We start from the raw sequence: 16,835 nt of genomic DNA, 5'->3' as shown, positions 1-16,835 counted from the left end.
GTGAGAGAAGGCAATGGAGTTCTCACAAGAAGCAAGGGAGAAAGAATAATTAAGGTGGATTAATTTAGTTGGATAATGTCACTTCCTTGCAATGGAGATCGAGAAATTGAGAAAAAGACGGGAAGAACAAGGAACTAGATGCTCGGATCTTGAGTAAAAACACAAAGTGCTGGTGTATCTCAATGGGTTAGGCAGCATCTTTGGAGAGAATAGATAGATTTGTACCTGCACTCTCTGGTTAATTTCTACCGCAGGTCAGTTATCTCCATTGTGAAGTAGTTCAGAGTGAGTTACCACGTTCAGTAAACCAGAGAAGAAACCGAAAACCCAATGTCCTCCTAATTGCTCAGCAATATATCTTCAGGGATCCTGACAGCCTCCCTGCGTCGTGCCAAGAATGACTACTGTAATCTTTAGAAGTCATCAATGTTAGAACGATAATATTTTACAAAGCTCCAGTATAAAAAGTCCATGGCATCCATTAGCAAATTGAATGATATTTCAAGATAATTGGAGATAGACTGTCAGCTCAAGTGATGACTTCCAGGTAAATGTTTCTGCAGCAAGGAAGTTGCCTGTGGAAACATCTGCCAATGTCATTTTAAAGAAGAACAGATTATCTTTTAATCATTCCACACTGTTAAATCAGTAAATGGACTGAAGTTCCAAGGATCTTGGTTCACCTGATCAACTTCCTCTTTGTAGAGTATACCATGCAAGAGCATTCGGAAGCCCACTCCACGACAAGGGACGGGGTCAAGAAATAGAATTGGAGGAATGGGGTGAGTATGGAGGGGTTTTGGAGTTACAGAGTCAAATAAAGAGGAATATGAAGAATGGAATATTATAATAATAGTGTAGGAAGGAAATGCCAATTCTGGTTTACACTGAAGATAGACATAAAATACTGGGGTAACTCAGTGGGACAGGCAGCTTCTCACAATCACAATAATACTTTATTAGCCAAGTATGTTTTGCAACATACAAGGAATTTCATTTGCCAAGTCAGTCATACAAATAAAAAGCAACGGAACACACAAAATACATTTTAACATAAACATCCACCACAGTGACTCCTCCACATTCCTCACTGTGATGGAAAGCAAAAAAAAGTTCAAATCTCTTTCCTTCTTTCCTCTCCCGTGGTCGGGGGCCTCAAGCCCTCCGTTGATGGGACGATCTTGACACACGTAGTTGGCGGCATTTTGGCCCTCCGCGTTGGGGTGATCAGCTCATGTATCGGGGGATAAGTCAGCTCCCCCGCACCGGGCGATCAAACGGCGCGTCAGGGCTGGTCGAGCCTCTGTAGTTGGAGCTCCAGACTAGACTCACCCGAGACTGTGAGCTCCCGATGCAGTCCGCAGGCCACGGTTGGAGTGATCCCAGGCAAGAAATTGACTCCGATGTTAAGTCCACGCCCTGCGGTGGGGCCCAAAGTCAGTCCGAGGAGGCCTCCAGCTCCATCGATGGTAGGCTGCAGAGCGACCGGAGATGTGACCCGGAACAAATCGCATCTCCAGCAAGATAAGAAACTGAAATAAAGTTTCCCCCATCACCCTCCCCCCACATAAAACAAACCAGAGGACATTTACACAGATTTTAACACTTACTAAAACCTGCGTGGCGGCCCGAAAGGCTAGTCTCGAGGACGGCCCTCCAGCTCCATCGATGGTACCGATGCAGAGCGACCCCCCACCATGACCCTCCCCACCCCGCCCCCCCCCCCCCCCCCACCCCCCCCCCACCCCCCCACCCCCCCCCACCCCACACCTACAAAAAACCAAAAATAACACAAACTAAAAAAAAACTTTTAAGATGAAAAAACAGACAGGCTGTTGGCGGGGCTGCCAATCGTGCGGCGCCCCCTGGTGGATGGCAGAAATGAGTTCCGTTTTAGGTCGCAACGTTTTGGGTCTGAGGAAGGGTCTTGACCAGAAATGTCATCCATTCCTTCTATCCAAAGATGTTGCCTGTCCCGCTGAGTTACTCCAGCATTTTGCGTCTATCTTCATTACAATGTAAGGGATGTTGTTCACCAGGGAGTCATTGGATCAAGGCTGAAATGGCTTGGTAGTTCAGCGACAAAGAAATTACCTTTGGAGAACGAAAAGCAAAGATCCTTGGAACTGACACTGTTTGGTGAACCATCACTGTGAATCACTGTGAGATATAGTCTTTGGTGAAACTTTGTGAATGTAGTATATTTTCTCCTCTCCAGAATATTTTTACGAATTGCAACAATGCATCATGGCACCAAGCTCAAATACAGGAAACAAATTGTTTTAACTTGTATTTGAATTATCCATTTGAGTGCAGGCTACATATTTCTTCGTGACATGTTGATTTTGTTAGTCTGCACAGTTATTGTTTTAGTGCTAATTATGAGAAACAGGCACATTAGTCAGACATATCTCAGCACATTGTGCTTTGTTCTTTGACTCTTTGGGATGAAGCAGCCCTATGATAAACATTTGGATGACAAATTCTATTGCCTGAACAATATAAATGACTGCTGTGCAATGGAATTGTATCTGACACACAACGGCATGATTTTCCAAAGCATGATTTACTCCCAATTCATCCAGGCAAGCAAGTGATGTGCTTATATACCAGAGACATTCCTGCCCTTTGTCCACCATCCAGGGAGAGACAATCACTCTGATTGAAACACTTGCACTTCTTCCATTTTGGCGTAATGAATTCAATGGCTATGATGGGGTGGGAGATTGCAACCTTCACGTGGTCCACCCTGTTTCGACTAATGCAATCAACCCGACATGCACAAACAAAAGATCAAATAGAACAAGTTGTCCTACAACTTTAGGCTGTGCACGCCATAAGCAAGAAGAAGAAGAATGGTTATGATGTGCTCTCCTCTGCAGTGGAGTCATCAAATGCAGATTGGTGACCGATTTGCAGAACCCCTCTGCTCAGTGTAGAGTGGAGACCTTGACCTTCTAGTCAACTCTCACTTCAATTCCGCTTCACACTTTCATGTTGACTCCTTTGGCTTTGACCTCCTACATCGCTCCAACCATGCCCAACACAAGCTCGAGGAGCAGTGGCTTATTTTCCATATGGGTGCTTCGCAATTTAACTCTCAGGTCATCCCTCTTTCTCACTCTGCCTCTTCCTCTCTACTTCCTCTCTTTTTCTTCCCTTCCTTTCCTCCTTTTTTCTTCCCTCACCTCTTCCACTTTCTCTCCCTTCCCCCCTTCTTTCCCCCTCCTCACCCCTCCCCCCCTCCTCCCCCCCTTCCCCTCCCACACTCCTTTCACCCTCCTTCCCCCCACCCTCCCCCTCCCTTCCCCCCCCTCCTTCATCTCCCTCCTTCCCCCCCTCCCTTCCCCCCTCCATCTTCCCCTCCCCTCCCTCTCCCCTCCCCCTCCTTCTCCCCCTCTATTCTCTCTCCTTCCCCCCCCTCCTCCTACCCCCTCCCTCCTACCCCCAACTTTCTCCCCTCCCTTCCCTCCTCCTTCCCCCATCTTCCCATACCTCCCTCCCCTCCCCTCCCCCCCCCCCCATTCTTCTCCACTCTCCACTTTGCCCTCTTTCTTTCTCCCCACTCCCCTCTCCCTCCCCCTCTAGACATGGCTGCACCCATTTCACTTTATTTCCTTTTTTGTTAAAAGTTCCTGTTTTTAAGGTAATTGTTACCTTCACCACATTGGTGTGTGGACTCTCACAACCAGTTCCTCTATGCTCCACACTCAGCTGCTCCCTGTAACACAGAACATGCCCGTTTCCTCATCCTTCCAATTCTGATGGAGGGTCCTTGACCCGACGTGTCGTTTGTTCCCTCTCACCAATAAAAGATGCCACTTGACCCGCTGAGCACTTCCTGCATTTTATTATCCTGTTCCCAAACCTTACAGTTCTGCCTGCCACATCAATAATGTATACTGTCACTGCAAATTTCCCTGCCTGCTTGAATTGAAGGAGAATTTATTTAAAGGTTGGGCCTAAACAATCAGTTTGGTTTTGCTGCTTTTTCTCAGCCTGTTTCAGAAAAAATAACAATACAATGCCCATGCAAAGGGATGACGGATTCTTAAGTACAAATTACATTCAACGCAACTCAAGCTTCTGCAACCTTTGATCCTCTGGGTTGGCCTGGGTTGAATTCATCACCATTTGGATTTTAATCAACAGCTTCCATTTATAAAGTTGCTCAAGATCCCTCACAGGAGAATTACCAAACTGGGTTCAGGTGGGGAGTGATGGGATGAGGTGGCCAAATGCTTAGTTAAAAGTGACATATGATGATGCATCTTCAGGCTTTAGACACATAGCGTGGAAACAGGCCTGTTGGCCCACCGAGTCCACGTCAACCAGCGATTATCCTGCACACTAACGCTACTCCAGTCCAGGAGTTTAGTTGTGAGGACTAGTTTCCTCATAGTTGGTCAGAATGGCAGGTTAACCAGGCTGGTGAACTATTAATTCCCATCATTAATGGACAAATGAGGAATTGTAGATGTTAGAATCGTGAGCAAGAGAAAACAAAATGCTGGTGGAACCCCATGGGTCAGGCAACAACTGCGGAGGGAATGGACAGATGACATCTCGGGCCGAGACCCTTCCTCACACTGATTGGAGTAGGGGGAGAAAGTTGGGAAGAGGGTTAGGGGTGGGGCAAAGCCTGGAAAGTGATCGATGGATACAGGTGAGGGGGGGTGACTGTCAGGTGATGGGCACAGGTCAAGTTTGGAAATCCAACTCAACTAATAATCTCCCTGGTCAATTCATCCCTTCCCACCTGCACCACCCCCTCCCCGGGCACTTTCCCTTGCAACCTCAAGAGATGCTACACATGTCACTTTACCTCCCCGCCTCGACTCCATTCAAGGACCCAAGCAGTCGTTCCAGGTGCAACAGAGGTTCACCTGCACCTTCTCCAACCTCATCTATTGCATCCGCTGCTCTAGATGTCAGCTGATCGACATCGGTGAGACCAAGCGTAGGCTTGGCGATCGTTTCGCCGAACACCTCCGCTCGGTCCGCATTAACCAACCTGATCTCCCTGAGGCTCAGCACTTCAACTCCCCCTCCCATTCCGAATCTGACCTTTCTGTCCTGGGCCTCCTCCATTGCCAGAGTGAGCACCACCGGAAACTGGAGGAGCAGCACTTCATATTCTGCTTGGGTAGTTTGCATCCCAGTGGCCTGAACATTGACTTCTCCAATTTCCGGTAGCCCTTGCTGTCTCCTCCCCTTCTTAGCTCCCCCTAAGCCCTCTGGCTCCTCCTCTATCTTTCATCTTCCCGCCACCCAGCATCAGTCTGAAGAAGGGTTTTGGCCTGAATTGTTGCCTATTTCCTTCGCTCCATAGATGCTGCCGCACCCTCTGAGCTTCTCCAGCATTTTTGCCTACCTTCAACTAATAATCCAAATCCTTCTTCACAAAATGGATGAGTTTGGCAGCCCATCCAGAAGGGAATAACCTGGATTCTACTACAGTCTTAACTAAAGAATGGAGTCATGTCCAGGGCGAACCCAGAACAGATAGAATATCCTTAATTTACAGAAAACTCGAGAGAGACGACCTCTTCCATGCTTTCTATTTAAAGGGGGAAAATAAGTTTCCCCACACTGCAAAGGTTAAACAATCCCCTTTGGCTTTACGAACAACATGACATTGGGGCTGAGCAAACCACAAACTTCTACGCTGAGGTATTGTTTCAATAACGCAAACGTCATAGGGCTTGTCACATAACTCGTCGTTATGGTGAGGAGAGGGTTAAAGAGACATGAAACTAGAAATAATAACAACCTACACGCATGGGGCATTCCCAGGTTTACAGTGAAGAAAAGAGGTGACTAAAATGAACAGGGATAGTAATTCACTGGTCACTTTTCAGTGCCAGTCATGTGGGATTTTGTTTTAAATGAGGAGACCCGGAGAATTAAAGTAACTCAAACACAAGAGCGCAGCCAACTATTACAAACAACAACATTGCTTATTCTTCCCTTGTACACATTACCCTGATCACCAACACCAGCAGAATTAAACTCGTTTATAAGACTTTATTATTAATGTTTCACTCTCTCTGCAGTTAGCTGCCAAAAGTCCCGCTGAACTGCCCAAAGAACGAAATTGAATGCTTCAAATGCCTCAACATGAGGGAGAGATTCTCAGCTGCAGCTAATTAGTTACCATATTCTATTATCAGTTTCTATTAGCTTTCTGCAGCGACTACTAGTTTACAGCGCCTTTGCTCCCCACACGTTAATTAAAAAAACATACCAATCCAGGGGTCCCTAGCTCGATGCTTCCACATGCTGTTGGCTGCTGTGGAGACTTCTCGGCATTTTCTTGCATCTGCTGCTCTGCCTCACTAGTTACAGGCAGAAGAATGTAGCTAGAAACCACATCCTCATGTATCATTCCCCTCGACAAAAGCAAGGCAGGGAGACAAAACTGGAGGGATGTGAGATGGCAAGGGCTGCAGAGAGAGTCCATAAATTTAAGCTCAGCAAGTCACTCTGCCACTTAAGAATGACTATTGATTTTCATTATGGGTCAGTTCCAGCATTTTCATCTCCCTTCTCCCTTTTTAATTCTGCTCTCCTTCTCTGAGATTTTCTGTCTATGTAATTTTGGCTGATGGACCACTGTAATTGGTAAGTGTAGCTCTGGGCATGGCACCAATCTTTGATTAAGGCTTTGGTGGACCTCCTAGTTATTCCCTCCTGATGCCAAACTCATTACTTTGGGAAAGAGGGATTGGGAATGTGAGTTGAGGTGGCTTTCCAAATATTTTCCATGGATTACTGGTTAAAGAGTCTTGTACCTGTTTAAGGTAGACAAAAATGCTGGAGAATCTCAGCGGGTGCGGCAGCATCTATGGAGCGAAGGAAATAGGCAACGTTTTGGGGTGAAACGTTGCCTATTTCCTTCGCTCCATAGATGCTGCCGCACCCGCTGAGTTTCTCCAGCATTTTTGTCTACCTTCGATTTTCCAGCATCTGAAGTTCCTTCTTGAACATTGTACCTGTTTAGCCCAGTCCTCTGCGCACCCCCCCTTTGTCGTTGCATTCAGGACAACTGGACCACTCATTTACTGCAGTCTCATTGCAGCACATAATGTCTGGTTTACTTTGCTGCTGGATACATAAAGATAGAATTATACAGCCCAGGAAGGGACCCTTCAGCCCACAATGTCCATGTCAAACATGATGCCAAGTTAAACCAATCTCCTCAGTCTGAACTTGATCCATATTCCTCCATTCTCTGCATAGAAACATAGAAACATAGAAAATAGGTGCAGGAGGCGGCTATTCGGCCCTTTGAGCCAGCACCGCCATTCATTGTGATCATGGCTGATCGTCCCCTATCAATAACCTGTGCCTGCCTTCTCCCCATATCCCTTGACTCCACTGGCCCCTAGAACTCTATCTAAGTCTCTCTTAAATCCATCCAGTGACTTGGCCTCCACTGCCCTCTGTGGCAGGGAATCCCATAAATTCACAACTCTCTGGGTTAAAAAGATTTTTTCTCACCTCAGTCTTAAATGACCTCCCCTTTATTCTAAGACTGTGGCCCCTGATTCTGGACTCGCCCAACATTGGGATCATTTTTCCTGCATCTAGCTTGTCCAGTCCTTTTATAATTTTATATGTTTCTATAAGATAACCCCTCATCCTTCTAAACTCCAGTGAATACCAGCCTAGTCTTTTCAATCTTTCCTCATATGACAGTCCCGCCATCCCAGGGATCAATCTCGTGAACCTACGCTGCACTGACTCAATACCCATGTACCTTACCAAGAGCCACTTCAATGCCACTATCTTACCTGTGTCCACCACCACCAACCCTGGCAGTGCATTCATGGCACCCACCACTCTTCACCCACCACGCATCTCATTTAAACTTTGCTCCCTCTCACCTTAAAGCTATACCCTCTTGTGTTTGATATTCCTCTCCTCGGAAAAGGGTTCTGCCCATCCACCCTATCTATGCCTCTCATAATTCTATATACCTCCATCAGGTCTCCTCTCAGCCTCTAACATTTGAGAGAAAACAATCCAAGTCTGCCCAACTTCTCTCTTGCACCTCAAAACCAGGCAGCATTCTCGTAGACCTGTTCTTCAGCTCCCCAAAGCCTCCACGTACTTCCTGTAAGGGGGCGACCAGAACTGCACAAAATACTCCAAATGCGACCTAACCAATACTCCAAATGCAGACTTCCTGACTCGTTTACTTAAAGCTAACAATCGCCTGTTTCCTTTATCATTGTTGTTTTTTGCATATCGTTTATTCATTGTTCTTTACCTCGCCACATAATTGTCTAGATCTCTTGTTTCCATTATACCTAACCAGTCTGAGGAAGGGTCTTGACCCGAAAGTCACCCATTCCTTCTCTTCGGAAATGTTGCCTGTCCCGCTGAGTTACTCCAGCTTTTTGTGTCTATCTTTTACTTATCGCCCCGGCGAATGATTGCATGTCTACATGTGTTGCCACTTTTAGGAAGTAATGGACTTGGACCCCAAGACTTGGTCTCTTTTACTTCAGTGACCTCTACACCTTCAACTCCCACCAGCTGCACATTGCAGTAATCCCCCTTGTCAGTAAACACACTGACGAGTATGATTTTTGTATTTTGATTACATGGTACATGGGCTAGTGAAATTATTCTGCTGCAAACATCTTCTCATGGATTACATTTCTGTTTCCCACAGGCATCGTTTGTTGCTTAGTAAACAAACACCTCCCACAAAGCCTGGAAATGTGTGTGAAATGTGCCAAGCTATTTTACTTATATCTGGAGATCATCTTTTCCACATAATTTGGCTCGCAGGGCAGGATTCATTCCATTTGAAAAGGCTTATAAATGAAAAAAAGGGAAATGCATGCTGCTAATGTTTAATGGAATGAACAGTAGTTCTGATCGGCAGTTTTAAGCTGTTTCCTTTCCAGGGCAATGTGCACAGAAGCTTTTCTGCCCTGTTCTCATGCTACAACAGGCTTCCGGCAGCTCTCTGACTGGAACAGAGTGCAGTATTCCAAATGTGGTCTGCCCAATGTGTGGGAAGGAACTGCAGATGCTGGTTTAAACTGAAGATAGACACAAAAAGCAGGAGGAACTCAAAGGGAAAGGCAGCTGGTCTGGAGCGAAGGACTGGATAACGTTTTGGCTCGAGATCCTTCTTCAGGCCAATGTCTTGCACGCCTGTAGAACATCATCCCAACTCTTGTACTCGAGCACAAAAGCACTGAGGTCATCTGACAATCCTCTCGCTCTCTCTCTGTCTCTGTCTGCCTGTCTCTCTCTCTCTCTGTCGCTCTCTCTCTGTGTCTCTGTCTCTCTCTCTCTGTCGCTGTCTCTTATTCTCTGTCTCTGTCTCTCTCTGTGTATCTCTCACTCTCTTTCTTTTGAAAAGCAGGAAATACCTCACGGTTGGAAGTTCAGTCTCTCAGGCCACTTAATGATCACTCCTGGTCACCAAGTGAGGAAATGAAGTGTCTCCTGCTTTCAGTTTCAATAGGCAGGTGGATGTGATGCACTCCATGGCTTGTAACTCATGGTCACCTTTGTAGCCTGGATTATCGGTGGAGTATAATGTCCATGGTCACTGTGGAACTGGCTCCTGCACAGACAGATCTATTACAACAACTGGATGAAACTTAGTTTGCATCCCATGTAGGGAATGTAAATCTTACAGTTGAAATCCTTAGTTTCTTCTCCCCCATAGACAATGGATGCCACTCAACAGAATACAAATGAAAGAGTCATACAGAGTGCAGCATAGAAATGAGCTCTTCGGCCCAACTCATCCATGTCACCGCCAACACTATTCCTATCCAAGAACCAGCCTTTCAAAAGTTGTAAATATCTATAACTTCCCTTAGATGTTATTCCATATTATCATGTTATTCCATTATATTCCATAAAACAATGTTAAAAAAAAAACTTCCCCTTAGATCTATTTAAATTCCACCACCTATCACTTCTAGTTTTAGACTGCTGTTGTGTCAGACAAAGATTCTGATTATCTCACAGACCAATGGCCTCATAATGTTATAAAAACACATAGTGACCCGTTAGCTTCATTTTCCAGTGAGAATAATCCCAGCCCATCCAATCTCTCCTTATAGGCAAAGTCCTTCATTCTGGGCAACATGCTAGTAAATCCCTTCTGCACTCTTTCTTCTGGGGTGGAAGATTACAACCTTCACGTGGTCCGCCCCGTTTCGACTAATGCAATCAACTCGATGTGCACAAACGGAAGATCAAATAGAACAAGTTATCCTACAACTTTAAGCTGAGCACGGCACATGAAAGAAAAAAGAAGCAGCACCCTTTCATAGAAACATAGAAATTAGGTGCAGGAGTAGGCCATTCGGCCCTTCGAGCCTGCACCACCATTCAATATGATCATGGCTGATCATCCAACTCAGTATCCCGTACCTGCCTTCTCTCCATACCCCCTGATCCCCTTAGCCACAAGGGCCACATCTAACTCTCTCTTAAATATAGCCAATGAACTGGCCTCAACTACCGTCTGTGGCAGAGAGTTCCAGAGATTCACCACTCTCTGTGTGAAAAAAAGTTCTTCTCATCTCACAGCTTTTTTAAAGGATTTCCCCCTTCTCCTTAAGCTGTCACCCCTTGTCCTGGACTTCCCCACACATCGGGAACAATCTTCCTGCATCTAGGGCTGTCCAACCCCTTAAGAATTTTGTAAGTTTCTATAAGATCCCCTCTCAATCTCCTAAATTCTAGAGAGTATAAACCAAGTCTATCCAGTCTTTCTTCATAAGACAGTCCTGACATCCCAGGAATCAGTCTGGTGAACCTTCTCTGCACTCCCTCTATGGCAATAATGTCCTTCCTCAGATTTGGAGACCAAAACTGCACGCAATACTCCAGGTGTGGTCTCACCAAGACCCTGTACAACTGCAGTAGAACCTCCCTGCTCCTATACTCAAATCCTCTTGCTATGAAAGCCAAATACCATTCGCTTTCTTTACTGCCTGCTGCACCTGCATGCCTACCTTCAATGACTGGTGTACCATGACACCCAGGTCTCGCTGCATCTCGCCCCCTTTCCCAATCGGCCACCTTTTAGATAATAGTCCCTTGCTTTCCCCATGTTATTTTTTGCCACCAAAATGGATAACCTCACATCTTTATCCACCCCTATATACTGCATCTGCCAAACATTTGCCCACTCACCCAGCCTATCCAAGTCACCTTGTAGTCTCCTAGCATCCTCCTCACACCTAACACTGCCCCCCAGCTTAGTGTCATCCGCAAACTTGGAGATGTTGCCTTCAATTCCCTCATCCAGATCATTAATATATATTGTAAATAGCTGGGGTTCCAGTACTGAGCCTTGTGGTACCCCACTAGTCACTGCCTGCCATTGTGAAAAGGACCCGTTTACTCCTACTCTTTCCTTCTGCTACACGTCCTTCCTGCGATGTTCTAACTAGAACAGTACACGGCATTCCAAGTGCAGCCTGACCAATGTCTTGCACAGCTCCAACACATCAACCCAGTGCTTCTTACCCCTTCGGGTTCGTGATGATCTGAGCTCTTCCTACCTCACCTTTGATTCCTCTGGGTGATCCAGTTTCCTCTAACATACCAAAGACGGGCGGGTTGGTAGATTAATTGAACTCTGTAAGTTGCCGATCCTTGTGTGTCGGGAATGAATGACAAAGATAACATGGAACTAGTGTGAACATAGTGTGAATAGATGATGAGCCTGGACTCCGGGACTGAAAGACCTGTTTGCTAGCTATAGCTCTGAACTAAAACTGTGTAGGAAGATTGCAATCTTGTCATGGTCGGGGAGCTTGTGTGTCTCAGTGACCCCGAGAGCTATGCCAGCGGGAGATTTGTCTCCTATTAAGGTCTCCCATGCTGGACAGGTCGAAGGGTAGAGGCGAGACAAAGAGCGATCCACTGGTCCTCCAGGTTGGAGGTTGAGCACAGGGCCAACAACCCTGTCTTATAAAACAAATATGTTACGGAAACAGCAACTGAAGGAACCAACACTACCGAGTGGAGGATCTTCGTTGCTGCACTACATGCAGGAGGCATAATAGGCAGTAAGTAAGTAGGTAGGAAGATATTAGTTTATACTGAAGATTGACACAAAATGCTGGAGTAACTCAACGGGTCGGACAGCATCTCTGGAGAAAAGGAATACGTAACGTCTTGAGTCGGAACACTTCTTCAATGCGATGAAGGGTTTTGACCCGAAATGTCACGTAATCTTTACTTGAAGTTACTTTAAGCACTCTTCACATGATATTGATTTCCCCTCTAGCAGCTGCTCGTAATCTATTTTAGCCAGCTCCTGTCTCATACTGTTGAAATCAGCAATTAATTCTTGGCATAAAGAGATTGGATCAAGTAATGATCTCATAGGGAAGATTGTCTTTGTAACAGGAATCATAATATGATGGAATTTTACATTCAGTTTGAGGGAGAAAAGAATGAGTCCAATATCAGTATTTTATATAAATTAGGGCAATTACGTAGATATGAAAACAGAGCTAGCTAAATCGTAATTGACAGATTTGGTTAAGATTCAGTCAACCGAGGCAGCCATTAAAGAATACAAAGTAGATACAACTCAACAGGAAAGAAAGTTCCAAGGAAAGCCTCTTCACCAAGATGTAGCACAGAACGCCACAGGAGATCCTTCTTCCCGGTGGCCATCAAACAGTACAACTCCCTCCCCTTCTGTTGTGGGGTAGACTGAGGTTAAATAAGTGGGCAAAGATATGACTTTAATGTACCATAGTCTTGGAAGGTAGACAAAAAATACTGGAGAGACTCAGCGGGTGAGGCAGCATCTATGGAGAGAAGGAGTATGCGACGTTTCGGGTCGAGACACTTCTTCAGAGTGATCTTGGAAGGGTGTTCTAATGCATGATATGCAGGAGGCTGGCATTCAGATACAACAAGTAATTGGGAAAGCCAGTTTAATAATTTTGCGAAAAGAAGGAAGTGCAGATTCTGGTTTATACCAAAGATACAAAGAGTTAGAGTAAAGGGGCTGTCCCACTTGGGCGACCTAATTGGCGAGTTTAGAAGAGTTTGAAAAAATGACATGTTAAAGACTTCCTTCGACTATGCAGAAGACCTCCTTTGACCTCCTTCGACTATGATGAAGACCAGCTTCGACTAGCTACGACTAGCTATGACTAACTTCGGGAAAATTGGACACTGAATAGTGGAGAGTGAAGACAACCTCCTTCGACCTCCCTTCGACTATGATGAAGACTATCTACGACTACCTTCGACTACCCTTGATTACCTATGACTAATATGCCGACCTACTACGACGATCTACTGCGACTAAACCTACGAGTAAAAAAAGTATTGATATTCTTCACGGTGACCTTTTTTTACTTGCCGGCATTTTATAACATTTTGAAAAAAGCGTCACGACCTAGCTGAGGCCTTGAGTATGTGGAGACCATTCTCGAGCATGAATGAGAGTTACGAAGACCTCCTACGACCTAGTGTCGACAATGCTGCGAGTATGAGTCGAGGGCAAACTTGCCAGAACTCGTGGATTATGTCGCCCAAGTGCAACAGGCCCCTTAACTCAGAGCATCTGGCAACATCTCTGGAGAAAAATGACAGTTGACATTTCAGGTTGGGATCCTCACTTGCTTATTGTGAGGGAAATTAAATACAAAAGTAATGGGACTGTGCTTGCTTTATGTAGGTTCATGGTAAGACTACACCTGGAACACTATGTGTAGTGTTGGTCTCCTAATTTAAGGAAGTACAGAGAAGGTTTCCTAAATTGCTAACTGAAATGTGAGCGTTGTCAATGAGGTAAGGTTGGGCAGATCTGTTGGTGTTTCAACAAGTGGGAGAGACTGAACCAAAACAGAACCAGGTCAGGTGTGGAGAACACAGTTTAATTTGTAGGAGAAACTAGAACTTTCGGACACATCTAAAAACAACATGCCATCCATTAAAAACACATGTGAAATTCTTTCTCTTAGACTCAGTCATAGAGGTAACCAATGGGCCTTTGGCTCAACTCACCTGTGCTGACCAAGTTGCTTAATTGAGCTCATATTACTTGTCTGCTCATATCCCCCAACTCTTTGTAATACATATATCTGCGCATGTATCTGTTAAATGTTGTAATAGTACCTGCCCCAATCATTTCACATCAGAGCTCATTCCATATACCCATCACTCTGTTTGGGAAAAGTTGGGCCTCAGGTACTTCTTACATTTCCTTTCTCACCTTAAACCTGTGCCCTCTAGATTTTGACCTCCCTATCCTTGGGATAGACTGTGACTATTCATCTTATCTATGCCCCTCATAATTTTATATACTTGATTTTCATCCCTCAGCCTCCTTCCCTTCAGGGAAAATGACTGATTTGTCCATCCTTCCCTTATAACTTAAACCCTCGACACCCGATATTATCCTCGTAAATCTTTATGCACTCTTCCCACTCTCTCTTCCCCGAGATTCCACAGTCTTTAGGGATCTCCTCCAACGCAAACAGCCATAGAGCGATTCTCCATAAACAAGATGCTTGAGGTTTACTGTGGGTAGACAATGCAGAGTTGAGGTTACAATCAGACCGGCCATCTTCTTGAAGAGCAGACTTGAGGACCCAAGTGCTCTTCTCCTGCTCCTAATTCATGAGTGTGTACAATCCGCCTTATGTTGGCCGTCTCTTGTCATAAAAATAATAATCATCTGTCCAAAGTAGAGATGAGGCAGAAACCCATGATTCTGTGGATTCCTTTACCGCTGTTCTCTGTATACCAAAACATCAGATACATTCAAGATCACCAAGGGGTGATGAGGAATGAGCAGGATACATTTGATGCCAAGATGAGATCAGCCATGATTTTATTGAGGCACCAAATGGTCATCTCTTGTCCCTGCTGTCCTTCTTCCATCTATGTAACGTTATAAGGATGTAAGATCCTTCTTTGAGCAGTGATGAAGCAAATGTCTTTGACTAAACATGTCTCTCAGCATTGAAGACTTGTCTAACCGCCTGAATCTGAATTAATCTTTGTGTCCTGCAACTCTAGTTCTCATCTTAACACTGACAGCTCTAACTTTAGTGGGAATCAACCCCAAGATAAGTCAAACTTTGTGGGTAAAAAAAAACCTTTCGCCTTTATATGACTGGACTATTGCATAACTTAGTGTACAGTCTAGTGATCCAAACTGGTTAAATAATCTATTAATAATCCATAAATAATCCATGTCAGCTGGTGACACTTTAGTTTGTTCTACCCAACTTCCCAAGTCTGCTTTAGAAGATGTGTCCAAAACATGCTCGTGATTGCAGCCAATGCTTATGAGAAACCCTTAAGAACCTTGCAGACCCTGGCCGGGTCTCCCACACACGTTAAATGTATTCAATGTCAATTAACCTCAGTGTCTCAGTTCTGGAGAAGAGGAAGTGAAGCAGACTGGCGATTAATCATTTCCAAACCATGGTCAGATCACTTCCTCAGAAGTCAAGCTTGAAGCAGATTTATAGTCAGTGTTAGAGTCAACGAGTTGTAGAGAGTGGAAACAGGCCCTTCAGCTCAACTAGCCCATGCCAACCAACCTGCCCCATCTACACTAGCCCCACCTGCCTGCGCTTGACCCATATCCCTCTAGACTTGTTCTATCCATGTGCCTGGTCAAATGTTTTTTTTTAAACATTGTGATGGTAGTTTGTGGAATTCGCAGGAAACCTTTCTCTGGGCGTTTGGTCAGAGTGAGTGGGTCAGCTGACAGCAATGTGCTCTGTGGTCAGGGTTGTCAACCACAACATTCTCAGGGGGAATCCAAGAGAGTGTGTGAAGCAAGGGGGGAAAGCAGTAACACCACCCCACAATAACCAGTTGAGATAACAAGCTGAGGTTTGCATGCAGACATCTGTGACATAACATTAAGCTGTGGTCTTGTCCCAACATAACTCAGTGAAGTTAAGTTCCTCCTTTTGCTGATGAGTCCAAAAGTATTGAGTTTCTGGGATGAAGGTAAGTTATACACACTGCTCAAATACACCGTGGTTTGAAGAGAAAATCAGGACTGGAATCATCAATTTAACAAAAAATGAATCTATAATCTCAGGAAAACATTATTACACATTTATGAATGTAATAAATAAGCAGAGCAGCAAATGGAATATTTCTTCCTCCAATGTTTTTCCTTTTGCAGATGCAGATGCGTTGAAGGTCGTCCCAGTGTTACATATTTGATTTCCACAGGGACCAGTGTTTCTATTCTGCCTCTGCCTTTGTATACACCCAGTAATCATCCTCAGTCTGGCCTCCTTCTTGCGATGCAGCAATACTGAAACTTAAGACTGGAGTTAATGGATCCTTTCTGGGCCCTATCACTGCATCATCAACTTTGGTGGGGTTAAGGAAAGAGCGTTCACATCGCGGCCCTGTTTCCACCAATCGTTCCACCACCACGCACAGGAAGCACAAGATGTGACAAGACAGGCACCATTGTATGCAGATGCCGAGAGGTGTGTTATATTCTGCTCTGGCTGAACAACTTGTGTGTGGACTCGATAAGAAGAAGATCAACTTTGGTGCTCCATTCTCTCCGTGTCTTGGGCCTGATGGAAATAAACCATCTCCAATTGATTTAGAATGATTTATGATCTTCCTACCTCAAGAGACCGCCGGGACCTCCTCCCAGACTATAATTCCAAAGCTCACTTAAAGCAGGAGTTATGAGGGGAGTGGGGGGGGTGGGAAGCAGAGAGTCGATGTAAGATTCCTTTCTGTGCCATATTATCTTCCAGCCTTGCTTCAGAGGCATCCTTCCTCCTGCATCTCCTTAAACTCTACTAGATCTGCACAGTTTTTTC

This window comes from Leucoraja erinacea, chromosome 34 (assembly GCF_028641065.1).
Source record: "Leucoraja erinacea ecotype New England chromosome 34, Leri_hhj_1, whole genome shotgun sequence".
Lineage (NCBI taxonomy): Eukaryota > Metazoa > Chordata > Chondrichthyes > Rajiformes > Rajidae > Leucoraja > Leucoraja erinaceus.
The sequence above is the reverse complement of the archived record's forward strand: the minus strand, read 5'-3'. Positions refer to the sequence as shown.